Source organism: Acomys minous (genome assembly GCF_964271855.1).
Source record: "Acomys minous genome assembly, chromosome: 18".
Classification (NCBI taxonomy): Eukaryota; Metazoa; Chordata; class Mammalia; order Rodentia; family Muridae; genus Acomys; species Acomys minous.
The window spans coordinates 64,619,662-64,632,858 of NC_140501.1; the positions used below are offsets into that span (position 1 = coordinate 64,619,662).

Below are 13,197 nucleotides of genomic sequence, written 5' to 3' on the forward strand. Positions count from 1 at the left end.
ATAAAGCTGACTCGCATAATTTTGTATTGAAAACACTCAGTCTGAACGGGGCTAGCAAAATAAATAAATAAATAAACACATGGTTTAACAAAAGTGGCAGAGTCAGGTTAGGGGATGTACAAGGGAGGAAGACACTTAATCTTCCCCGACCCCCACCCCTACCCCGCCCCACCCCCGTGGGGGGCTGTGAATGCTTTCTGACTGTTGGTGTCAGTATTGTCTGCTTCATGAGACAGTGTTTCTGTCTGAGAAGATAGTAGTTAGACAAAGCCCTTAGAACAGCAGTTCTCAACTTGTGGGTCGTGACCCACTTAGGGTCAAATGACCCTTTCAGAGGGGTCCCATATCAGACATCCTGCATATCAGATATTTACAGTACGATTCATAACAGTAGGAAAATTACAGTTATGAAATAGCAATGGAATAACCTTATGGTTGTGGTTACCACAACATGAGGAACTGGATTAAAGGGCTGAAACATTAAGAAGTTTGACCACTGGCCTAGAAAAGGTAATTCCTGAACTCATTCTAGAAAAGAGTACATCTAATGGTGTGGGGTTTAGAACAAGGATTAATGCCTATAAAAAAAAAAAGGTATATGCCTTTTATAAAACCTAAAAGGACTTTGGAAATTTTCATAAGAAAGTTTAGGGTGATTTTTCAAAAGACGAAACACACTTGGCTTTGAAATGGGTGTAACATGTGTGTGTGTGTGTGTGTGTGTGTGTGTGTGTGTAGAAACAACACTATGCTTTGTCTAAGTCTGTCTTTTAAGTGACAAGTGTGTGTATGGTGGTTTCCCTACACCTTTCTTTGTCTTGAAACTTGCTACAGTGAGGACTAGGGAAGGTGGGATTGGGAGGTGACGAGGGAGGGGGCTACAATGTAAAGTGAACAAATTAAAAATATAATAATAAAGGATAGCAAAAAAAAAAAAAAAAGGAAAGAAAAAGAAACTTGCTACAAATCAGTGGGCTTTAAGTGACTGAAAGCCATGCCAATGAGGCCTGTCCTGGGTGCAGGTAAATGTCACCTGAAGACTCAGCTGACTTGCCTTATCCAGAGTAGACAGTCAGCCCTGTGTCTAATAAGCAAACTTGCTTAGGTAATTGCTTTGCATAAGTGAGTGATGTAAGTTAACTACACATATACATGTGCATATACATATACACCAAAGGTTTGGGGGCAGAAGAAAGTGAGTGGTGTTGAATGAAGGCTGGAGACTCAGTGTCGACAGAGCATGAGGCCAGGCAATGGCATAAGCTGTGTACACTCAGGTGCATGTGTATCTCATGGCATGACTCGATCAGATCCACTCTCAGAGGGCTGGGACTGTAGCTCCGTGCTATGGTGCTTCCCCGCATGTTCAAGGCGTTCCGTTCCATTCTTAGCACCACAAAACAAAATGATAATTACTTTGCCAACGATTACTTTGTGTGAGACTTTGTTTCAAAAGCACCCTTGACCACATTAAAAAAGCAGTTGCACATCCAATGGAATTTTAATTCATAAATTTTATCGTATTATATTTTGAAAAGTCTGGCAGTGTGACTAAATTAATTTTATTGAAAGGGCTGAGAAGAAGCAAGTCCATTCCACAGCATTTAGAATTCAGAGCATATTAGTGAGGTAGAGTAAGGTAGGGAAGAGCAGTTACTAGATGCTGATTTATTTAGTGACTCACTTAAAGCCTGGCTGCTCTGCCTTTTGCCAAGCATGGCTTCACTTGCTACCTGGAGCAGAACTCCTGGAGAAATGGCTGAAACCATGGGTCACTGCCCGCAACAATCTGGCCATCTTGCTCATCCTATATTGTGGCTTTAGATTATAAAATGAAACTACGAACAGGGCCTGGGACCCAGACCTTTTAGGAGCCGTCCTGGCTTTGGTCCACTGGTAACTATAGCTCTTTTCTGCTTGCATTGGTGTTGGAGTGTTTATTTCTGACAGATTACAGCAACCTTAGCACAGCTTAGAATGCTGTGCTTCTAATACCAGGCCCTGCTCTTAGCCATATCACATATAAGAGAGAGGTAAGAAACACTTTAGGCACCAGTCATTAAAGGAGCTGTCCCAGCAACTGACACTCGAAACAGGCTTTTGCCTGACAAGAGGCAGTGTCCTTGCTTTGAATCAACACATCACAACACAATAAGGAACGAAAAGAGGATGTGGAACATCACCATCACTACCATCACTACCACCACCACCACCACCATCACCACCACCACCACCACCACCACCATCACCACCACCACCACCACCTCCATCACCACCACCACCTCCATCACCACCACCACCACCACCACCTCCATCACCACCACCACCTCCATCACCACCACCACCACCACCATCACCACCACCACCACCACCACCACCTCCATCACCACCACCACCACCACCATCACCATTACCACCATCCACTGCCACCACCACCACCATCATCATTATGGTTTTTTGATACAGGGTTTATCTGTGTAGCCCTGGCTGTCCTGGAACTCCAGGACTTGCTCTGTAGACCAGGCTGGCCTCAAACTCAGAGCTCTGCCTGCCTTTGCCTCCCCAGTGCTGGGACTAAAGAAGTGCACCGCCACCACAGAACTATGGACAATGAAACTTTAGAGAATTTTTCACAGAGGTGCTTCTCAGGTAAACTTCAGAGAGGGTCACATTATAGACAGTGGAGATATGAAAGTTGAGTTTGAAAAGAAAACAGCTTTACCATCATCACTTTCATGTATCATGAAATTAAAATGTTAAAGTCGAATTTTAAACCAACTTTACAATGAGTCACCTCATTACAATAGTCTGAGAACATTTTCATGGCTTCAGTAAGATCCTTTCACACCCCTTTGATCTAATCTCTAATCTTACATCGGCCCTAGGTAACTTTGACTTATTTTCTGTACTTTAAGTAAAATTTTGTCAATTAGTATTTTCTGAATATTTCATGTTTCTTAGCTACTTTTCTGCCCTTGACAAAATACAACAATGAAGGCAACTTCTGAAAGAAATAATTTAATTTGGAGCTAAGCATTTCAGAGAGTGAGTTCGTGGCCATCAGAGCAGGGAGCATGTTAGCAGGCAGGCATGGTGCTGGAGCAGGAGCTGAGGGCTTACATCTGATCCTCAAGAAGTGAAAGAACCAAGTGGAATGGCATGAGAATCTGAACCTTGAAAGCCCACCCACAGTGACACACCTCCTCCACTGAGGCCACGCCTCCTAACCTTTCCCAAAGAGTTCCACCAACTGAGAACAAATATTCAAACATATGAGCTTATGGACGCCAGTCACATTCAAACCACCTCAATATGAAACGTCCATGATTATCCATTGGGAAGTCTTAGCTTGCCTACTGGGCTATAGCTTTCCTTTGCCCATGGAATAGAATGACTATCTCAAGAGTTTGAGAGAGAGAGAGAGAGAGAGAGAGAGAGAGAGAGAGAGAGAGAGAGAGGAGGGTGGTGGTGGGTATATTCTCTTACCTTGATGGATGGCTATGCTTGAGGCCTATAGAATTGGAGCAACAGGAGCAGCTTCCGAGGTCTGGCAAATCCTCAGGTGGGGCAGCTGCCTCTCCTATGTGCCCCTTTAAGTCAGGCTATCCACCAGCCCCTCCTTCCTTCAGGACACACCCAGGACACCGCCCCGCCCTCTTCCCAGCCTTCTCAGTGCTGAGTCATCAAAGTCTCCAATCCGCCCCAGGTCTCTGCTTTACAATCGCAACGATTTTGATTCTCACTTATCTAATAAGCAGTGATGCCGAGCATTCCTTCACACACACGGCGGCCATCTGTGTGTGCTTTTATGGAATGTCAATTCAGACCTCTTGCCCATTTAAAAACAACTATTCCTTGACAACTTCATACATGTATACAAAGAATTCCAATCACACTTATCCTCCACTCTCCCTAACCCACCTCCTAACATGCCCCACTATTACTTTGTCTATTGTTTTATTTTGGTTTTGTTTTGGGACCCACTGAGTTTAACCAGGACTCCTGCATGAGTGTGTCGTTATTGACTTGAGCAGGGATAATTCACTAGTGGGTACACCACCGAAGGCAATGACTTCCCCACCCCCAGTACAGTCAGCCGCCATTGCTCCCGGAGATGCAGGTGGGTGGGAGTGATGGAGGCTGGGTGGGAGTGATGGAGGCTGAGTGGGAATGATAGAGGCTGGGTGGGAGTAGATGGAGGGTGGATGGGAGTGATGGAGGCTGGGTGGGAGTGGATGGAGGGTGGATGGGAGTGATGGAGGCTGGGTGGGAAGCTGAGCCAGTTCACACCATTGTTAAGATTCAGCAACGGTTCCATCAGATTTTTTTGATCAGTTCCTTGGCTTCTGATCCTGAGGCTTTACAGATCTGCCTCTGACCGTCCACCTCACCTGCTCTCCCTTTGCTTCATAGACATAATTCATGCTTGCATCAGCACCACCCACCCCCCAACACCCGCCCCTCATCACCTGGGTTGCTCCTCCTCTTTCCCAAAGACTCAACAGTCTCCATCTGCAAGGAAGCCTCATCACACACGCCTATTTTGTTCTACATATCTCTCCTCCAGCCACACGCCATGTTTCATCCCTTCTTCACTTCCCATTCCCAAGCAGGAGAGGACCGTGAGGTCAGGAGGAAAGGACTGTGAGGTCAGGAGGAGAGGACTGTGAGGTCAGGAGGAGAGGACTGTGAGGTCAGGAGAGGACCGTGATGTCAGAAGGAGAGGACCGTGAGGTCAGGAGGAGAGGACTGTGAGGTTAGGAGGAGAGGACCGTGAGGTCAGGAGGAGAGGACCGTGAGGTCAGGAGAGGACCGTGATGTCAGAAGGAGAGGACCGTGAGGTCAGGAGGAGAGGACCGTGAGGTCAGGAGGAGAGGACTGTGAGGTCAGGAGGAGAGGACCGTGAGGTCAGGAGGAGAGGACTGTGAGGTCAGGAGGAGAGGACCGTGAGGTCAGGAGGAGAGGACTGTGAGGTTAGGAGGAGAGGACCGTGAGGTCAGGAGGAGAGGACTGTGAGGTCAGGAGGAGAGGACCGTGAGGTCAGGAGGAGAGGACTGTGAGGTCAGGAGGAGAGGACCGTGAGGTCAGGAGGAGAGGACTGTGAGGTTAGGAGGAGAGGACCGTGAGGTCAGGAGGAGAGGACTGTGAGGTTAGGAGGAGAGGACTGTGAGGTTAGGAGGAGAGGACCGTGAGGTCAGGAGGAGAGGACTGTGAGGTCAGGAGAGGACTGTGAGGTCAGGAGGAGAGGACCGTGAGGTCAGGAGGAGAGGACCGTGAGGTCAGGAGAGGACCATGAGGTCAGGGCTGATGACCAGAGGAGTCAGTTGACTTTTCCAGAGTCAATTTCTTTGCTCAGTCTTCAAAGACACATTTTCATCTTAACATCTCTTCCGTGGCGCGATGTCTCGGATCTCTTATGGGTCTGTGGGGATTGTGTATTGAGATCTAGGGAGTCAATCAAAGGTGAGCTTTGGCTGAAGAAGACGGGTGGGCCACACAGCTGTTTGTTCTCTGGCAGAGCAAACATCTTTCTAAAGCTATTTGTTTCTGTTATCAAGGAACTCATGTGTGTGTGTGTGTGTATGTGTGTGTGTGTGTGTGTGTGTGTGTGTGTGTGTGTGTGTGTGTACATGGGCGTGTGCATAAGTGCATCTGCACGAGGCCAGAGGTCAGTGTTGGTTGCTTTTCTCAGTTGTTCTCTACCTTATTTTTGGAGACAGGCTCCACATTGAACTGGCAGTTCAGTAAATTTCAGGGGTCCTCCTTATTCTACTTCTCACTGCCAAAACATTGGTGTTAAAGACATGGGGTGCCATGCCAGTTCTTACTTGGGAGCTGGGGGTCTGGTCTTCATGGTCGCCGAGCAGACACTTTACTGTCTGAGCCATACCTGCAGTACCTAGTTCTTATTTTTGAGACAGAGCCTCACTAGGTTAACCATGCTGGCTTCGAACTTGTGGTGCTTCAGCCTCAGCTTCCCAGGTAGCTGAGATTACAGGCTTATGCCAACCACCTCAAAGCTTATCATTATAAAACCCTGTTGCGCTGTCAATAGTATCCCCATTTTATACACTAGGAAACGGAATCATAGGGGAGTTAAATAGCCTGTCCAATCAATCTAATGGTTATACGTCCGTACTGAGATTTGTCTCCAATGCTGTTTTCTACTTCTGAGCCATATATTTAAAGGGTCAGTTATGACATGGACAAATGTCATGAACCTAAAGTCAAGTAATTTTCAGGCTGCCAATGGAATCCCAAGCTAAATGCAGAGCCCCCTGTCTGCTCCCACCTTCAGGGAGGCTTCCCTACTTCCTACCTGCATACTCTAAGGTTTTTCTCAGCTACCTTTTTCCTGGTTTGCGTTTCAAAGTCATTGGTTTGCGGCAATCTAGTTCTCTCCCAAATATTATGTGTCTAAAACTTGTTGGAAACACAAGGAGTTTCACTGCCCATTCAGAGGCAGAGTTAAATATAGAAAAACTATTCCTCCTTTATATAAGACAGCTTCTTTCCAAATTATGCTCTTTTATCACAGCTGTAAATCCGTATATACTTTTTTTTTCATGAAAAGTAGTTTTCACCTTTGACAAATTACCTGGCTCTAGAGTCTAGTCATACAAGTATTTTTTAAAATTATTATTACTATATTCAGAACACTATGATTCAATTTTGAAAGGTGAAACTTGTTTTTCCATTTCTTAGGAAACAATCGGTTTTTTCTGTCTTCCAGCAGAAAATTTACACACACACACACACACACACACACACACACACACACACACACACACATTCATACATGCTTAACGTGTTCATATGTGAATGCTTTGATAACAACTTGATTAATTGTATCATTTTGTGCGCAGTCATTATTGTATTTATTGTTTTTTCTTAAAATGATGTTTGTTGCAATAGTCTTTAACGAGGCAACTGCTTTCTTTTCGTTCTCTTCCTGCTCTCTCCACCTCCAAAGCAAATGGCTTTCTCCACTATGCATTCTCCCAGAATCTTCCAGAACTACTTTTCCTACACAACCATCACTCCTAGTCTCTGCACACTGACCGGATCTCCCAGGGTTCCATTCTGACCTTGGTATAGACCCTGAAGGTCCAGCGTTCAGTCCACAGGACTTACGTCCACTTAATTTACTTGTTTGTTCTTTTATTCACTTTTATTAGTTCTTTGAGAATTTCATACAGTGTCCTTTGATAATACTCACCGCTTCCCCCAGCTCTTCCCAGATTCTTTCCTCCGGTCCTACTTACCCAACTTTGAATCCTTTATTTTCTTTTCTTTTTAAAACTTTATCAAGTACAATTTGTGTTGTTTGGAGCATGGCTGACATACCAGGGGGCACACCTTTAGGAAAAGCTGATTCTTCTTCTTCCAGAAGCTACTAATTTCCAATAGCTCCTTTGCTAGTGGCTGCTTCCACCTCAACCCAATGGCAAGTAGTGGACACTCACATTCCCCACACATCTATCTGCAGTATTTGAAGTGTTTAGGGAAACACGCTCACCAGCACCCCTCCATAAACTCTGGATCTTATAGGATTTCTTCACTCTCTTCCATGGCATCCCTTGAGCCTTGGCTAGGGCTTTGGGGGTTGATATAAATGTCCAGTTTATGGCTAAGCATTCATAGCCATTTATTCTCTGCACAGCTACCAGTTATGGGTCTGTGATGTCCACTTCACAAAGGAGCTTATCTGACTGAGGCTGAGACTGATAGATCTATGGGTACAAACATAAACATTTAGGTGAATGGTGGTTAGTTTTAACCTGACAAAGTCTAGAATCACCTGGGGGAGAAAGTCTCAAAGAGGGATTGCCTAGACAGGTTGGCCTGTGCGCTTGTCTGGAGATTTTTATTATGGTACTTGAGGTGGAAAGACTCAGCCACTGTAGGTGACACCATTTCCTAGGCAGGACACTGGATATCCTGGTGTATCACTCCCTGCTTTCTATCCTGGAGACAGGGCCTCAGCAATCTTCCCGTCTCTGCCTTCCAAGGTTCTGGGACTGCCAATGTGCATAGCTTTTTATGCGAGTGCTGGGGACTTTGAACTCAGGTCCTCACACTTGTGCAGGAAGCACTTGTACCCACTGAGTCAACTTCCTGCCTTCTGTTTTTCAGTAAGACTCAAGACTCACTGGACTGAAAGGGAAAAATATCCAGAAAGAGGTTTGTTACCCACCCTCATCTCCTGGAAAGTAGTCTCCAAACCGTGTGATGCTTTCTCTGGCAGGAGTGTTTTGTACACCTCAGGCTTTGGCCCTGCCAAATGGTAACACTGCGATTTAAGTTAAGACATTTGAGCCACAAGAAGAAGATCAGTCGAGGCGGTGAGGGGCCTTGCCTCACATGGTATCAGCTCAGCTTCCTGGTGTGCTGGAAACTGAGGTCAACCTTGTGGACATATCTGTACCTTCTCGATAGCATCTCAGAGAGGAGCTGAATGAACTTCCTGTGTTCCCAGTGCTCTCTGTGTGCTCCTGCATCCATATCAGGAAAGCCACGCTGCCCCGGGCCCATGCACTGCAGACAACAAGAAGTTCCACATTTGCGCAGTTAATCAGTGTCCTTTGTCTGTATAATAGCGCTCACTGAATTCTGTTCGTCTGTCTAACGAGTTGTTCTTTGAGAGTGAGTGTGGTTTAGGGATCTCCAATCTCCAAACTTGCAGTTGAAGCCATAAGTGTGGTCCATCTGATGAACCGTTTCCCCAGCTCCATAGGTCACTTTTACAGCTGGCAGCCAGAATGGGCCTCACTAGATCAACCCCTGATCTACCACACGATGTTTGGAAGGGGAGCGAATAGAAAGGCAAGTGTTAATTAACTTAGACTATTGGCTGGATGCCCAGTTATTCTTGCTACATAGTCTATCTGGATGGTGATCAGCTACTAAACCCAGTCACTATGGAGTTTTAAAGTGACGGACTCAACCCCCCAAGAGTTGGTTCACTGGGTACGTAAGAAATTCAAACTAACAAGATTAAGTCAGATATGCAATCCCCTGGTTATTATATGTAATAATGAGAGTGAAAATTGTTGGGAAAAAAAAGTTGGGTAGACCAGTAGTACCTGTTGACTGCCTGTAGTGTTGATGGGGCTTATGTAACTTTTCTTATTTGAAAGAGATTAGAAATTTGGAAGGTAAAGATGATGTGACCCTTGAGTTTGGAATAACTGTGGCAATGGTCTGCTGGCTTCATCAAGGTAGGGACACTGATGAAGTGGAGGGCGAGGCTGGAATAAAGCAGTGTCAACCGCAGCATCAATAATCAGATATTGCTCATCAACACACAAAGCACAGCAGACTAATCAGACAGATACTCAACGATTTAGCCAGATAATGCTGGGGTTTTTTTTCCTGTCTCAGTTTTGGAAAATAGCCAATGACAGTTCGATTTCATTTGGGAAGAATTCCAATTTAGACTTATTTGAATTCAGCATCTGCTGTTATAATTTGGTGGGATTATATTTGGAAAGATTCAAGTTCTTGGTTCGATATTGATAATCTGATAGCATCTTAAAGTAAAGAAGACTGTATGAGAGCTGACCTACTGCAGAGGCGACACATGTGGCCAACAACAGCTGATTTACAAATCCTTCAAAGGTCCAAGAACTTATGCAAGTGGTCAAAGTCTTGGGAATAAGCTGGGTAGAAGCTACCTGTGACATTTCATAGATGATGAAAAAGAAACTTAATCTCACAGCCCGTTTACTAGTCTATCTGGATTGGGGGCGGCCGGTACTTAGACCACATCTGAGACTGTTGATCATCGCCACCCATGACACTACCCTAGAGATCGCCATATTTGAACGGGAGCTTGATTGGGACAGTCGGTCAGCGTTGGGCTTATTGCAGGGCTGCTGCCTTCACATGGATGCTCAGGGTCTGAGATCAGAGCAGTGTGGGATACAAATCAAGGTGGAGGGGACCTTCCTCAGAAACACCTGCTGGCAGCTTCCTGGCTTCCGCAGACGTCATCTTGTCCCGTCATCCATATTGTACTTCCCATCAAGGACCTGACCTCGCTAGTGCAGAGTAGCAAGCTCTGTCTCCCCACAGCACTTCCTCCAGGGCCTGCAAATGAGAAGACCGTGAGGACTCCTTTCCATGTCAGCTTGCTACAGATCAGGCCAGCCTGAGCAGGCCACACGTGAGGAGCTGTCCTGGTTGCCTTAATTGACTTGGAAGACCCACCATGGTGGTGTGGCAGCTTCAGGTAGCAGTCCAGATGAAAAGGGCGTGTCAGGAGGAAGGCCACTCACTTTTGCTTGCTTGGCATTCTTCTCAGCACTGAGTTGATTTACCCTGCTGTGGCCACTGCTGCCTCCTTCACTGCTCCCAGGTTTCCATTGTGGATGAAGGACTAACAGCTCTCCAGACACATTTTCAGTTCCAGGTTGGGATTGCTGAGGCTACCAGCTCTGTGGACAGAGAAACTATTTAATTGTTGACACCCCCAGTGAGAGACAGCTACTGCAGGACTACTCTGACCGCTGAGCCACCCAACCTCAAGGACTGAGTAACCACTGGTTTCTCAGCCTTTCAGATGTGGTCTGGCTGATATTGTCATTTAAGTGTAAGCTGACTTAATAAATTCATTAACTCATATACATTGCTGTGTGTATGTGTGTGTGTGTATCCCATCTGTTCTACTTCTCTAGAGCCCTGACTAATGCTGTGAGGGTCAAGAAGGCTCCTGCTGCACTGGGAGGCACTTTTCATCTGATGTCTCTAGGGTCATGCCTAGATCAAGCCCAGAGCAGCTGAGAAAAGCACCAGGTGAGGATAGAGAGAGATCCCTCCCTATCTCTCCCCATCTCTCTCCATCTCTCCCATCTCTCCCTATCTCTCCCCATCTCTCCCTTTCTCTCCCCATCTCTCCGCATCTCTCTCTCTATCTCTTCCTGTCTCTTTCCATCTTTCCTTATCACTTCCCATCTCTCTCCATGTCTCTCAATCTCTTCCCTTCTCTACCTGTTTCTTCTCATCTCTCCCCATCTCTCCCCATCTCTCTCCACCACACCTAAGACACCGTTCTGTCCAGGCCTATGGCTCACACAGATGGATCTTGGGTCTTTGGAGTGACTAAGCTTGTGATTGAGGCAGTAATCATGTGCTGGTGCACTTGGTCAGGTTATGGTCTTCAAGTGAGCCATGCTCCTCCTCTGTTCACTGGCCCTTCACTGTGGCCATGGGCTGCTGTGTTTCCCCCACACCACACATGGTTTCCTCCATGTTCAGTTCCAACCCAACTACATGCTCCCTAACATACCCACATTCTGTTGCTTCCGGATTCTGTAAACCATTGCATTGATTAGTTATCACAATTATTATTATTATTAAGTTGACACAAGCCAGGGCCATCAGGAAAGAGGGCACCTTAATTGAGAAAATGCCTCCATCAGAATGGCCTGTAGGCATATCTGTGGGAACCATTTTTTTTAAAATTAATGATTGATGCAAGAGAGCCCTACTGTAGGCAGGTGGTCTTGGATTGTGTAAGCAAGTGTCTTAGTCAGTGTTCTATTGCTGTGAACAGACACTATGACCATGACAGTTCTTATAAAATAAAGCATTTAAATGGAGTTTGCTTACAGTTCCAGAGGTTTAGTCCATTTCCATCATGGCAGGAAGCATGGGGACACACAGACAGACATGATGCTGGAGAGTTCTACATCTTAGAACTCTCTACGTCTTAGCCTAGAGTTCTACATCTGGATCCACAGGCAGCAGAAGAGAGAGACACACTGGGCCTGGCTTGGACTTTTGAAACCTTAAAGCCCATCTCATTGACACACTTCTTTCATCAAGACCATACCTCCTAATCCCTCTCAACCAGCGTTGCCCCCGATGACCAAGAGTTCAAATATAAGAGCCTAAGGGGGTAGTGGATGTAAATATGTTTTTGTTCTGATCTCAAGTGTGGCATGTGACACAGACTTGAGAGAACATGTGATGTTTGTCCACTAGAAGAGGACCTGCCTCTTACAGGAGCATGGTCTTTGTCAACTGATAAATATCCTAGTATGGACTCTGAGCCCAAAACAAGAGGATTGGCTTTTTGGTCTTGGCGTTGCTTCCTGTCATCTGGCTGTTCATCACTCCACTTCAAGATGCTCCTTACAGAGAAATGCTCTAGAGAACGCTTTGAGGTCCTGCATTCTGGCTGCCGCTCTGGGTCCCAGCTGCTGCTTGGAGTTCTGGCTGCTGCAGTTGCAGTCACCTTTGCTGAATTGCTAGTTTGCTGTTCCACTGGCCTGCTGGAATCCTGATTATGAAGAGTGGAGTCACTCCAAGAATTGAATCTAACAAGGTCTACTTCTCCTGTTGCCATTAACCTCTTTTCTCTCCTATCTAGGGCAGGTGGGTTGGAAGGTGAGGTATAGGCATTAAAGAACCCCCAAATAAAGTAGGTTTGGAAAAGTTCAAAGCCTACATAAGCAGCACTCTTATTAAAGCCACCACAGCAAGCAAGCTGAGCAAGGCAGTGAACATTGGCTCTCAATGGCCTGTGCCTCGGTTCCTGCCTCCTGTTTCCTGCAATGTTTGAGGTCCTGACTCCCCTTCATGATGAACTGTAAGCTGTAAGGTGAAACCTGTTCCTGTTCAAATTGTGCAGGTCATGTTATCTTGCTCACAGCAATAGAAAGCAACCGGAGACAACCATTGTGCCTAATCCTGGACCAGGCATAGGCAATGTCAAAGTCGCTTCTGTGGGTGGAGGTAGAAAGAACACTCAGACTTGAGCACAGCCCCCTCCTTTCCCGCTGCCTCATGATTGGTTTTCTGAACCCTCTTCCCTGACATTTACATCCTCGCTGCTGCTCCGAGTAGCCAGGCTCTTTCTCCACAAGTGAAGGGTCAGAGCAGGCAGCTAGGCAGAGTGCAGAGTTAGGACAGGAGGTGAACAGCTAGTTCCGGGGTCATGGGTCACCCTGTGGGTCTCCGGCAGAGGTGCTCGCCTACTTTGGACACTAGGATCAGGGTGCCCTGGGCGACCCTATGTCCCTGCTGATGGTTTCACTTCTTGAAGTGCTTTATTTCTTTAAAAAATATTTTATAGAGGAATAAAATCTTGTAAAAGGCAAAAAAAAATTTACTCCAAGTTAAATAGAAATAGAATCATGGAACAGTTAGACTCTGATCGCCTGAGTTTAGTCCTGGAAACCCGATTGAGAG

General features: G+C 46.1%; 1 long non-coding RNA gene across 1 annotated transcript; it reads left to right on the forward strand.

The window, feature by feature from the left end:
- The first annotated feature begins 5,339 nt into the window (after nucleotides 1–5,339).
- On the forward strand, nucleotides 5,340–10,626 carry LOC311589496. The gene is made up of 2 exons (XR_014776570.1): nucleotides 5,340–5,463; nucleotides 8,137–10,626. It is a non-coding gene; the product is annotated as an uncharacterized lncRNA (long non-coding RNA).
- The last annotated feature ends 2,571 nt before the right edge of the window (nucleotides 10,627–13,197 follow it).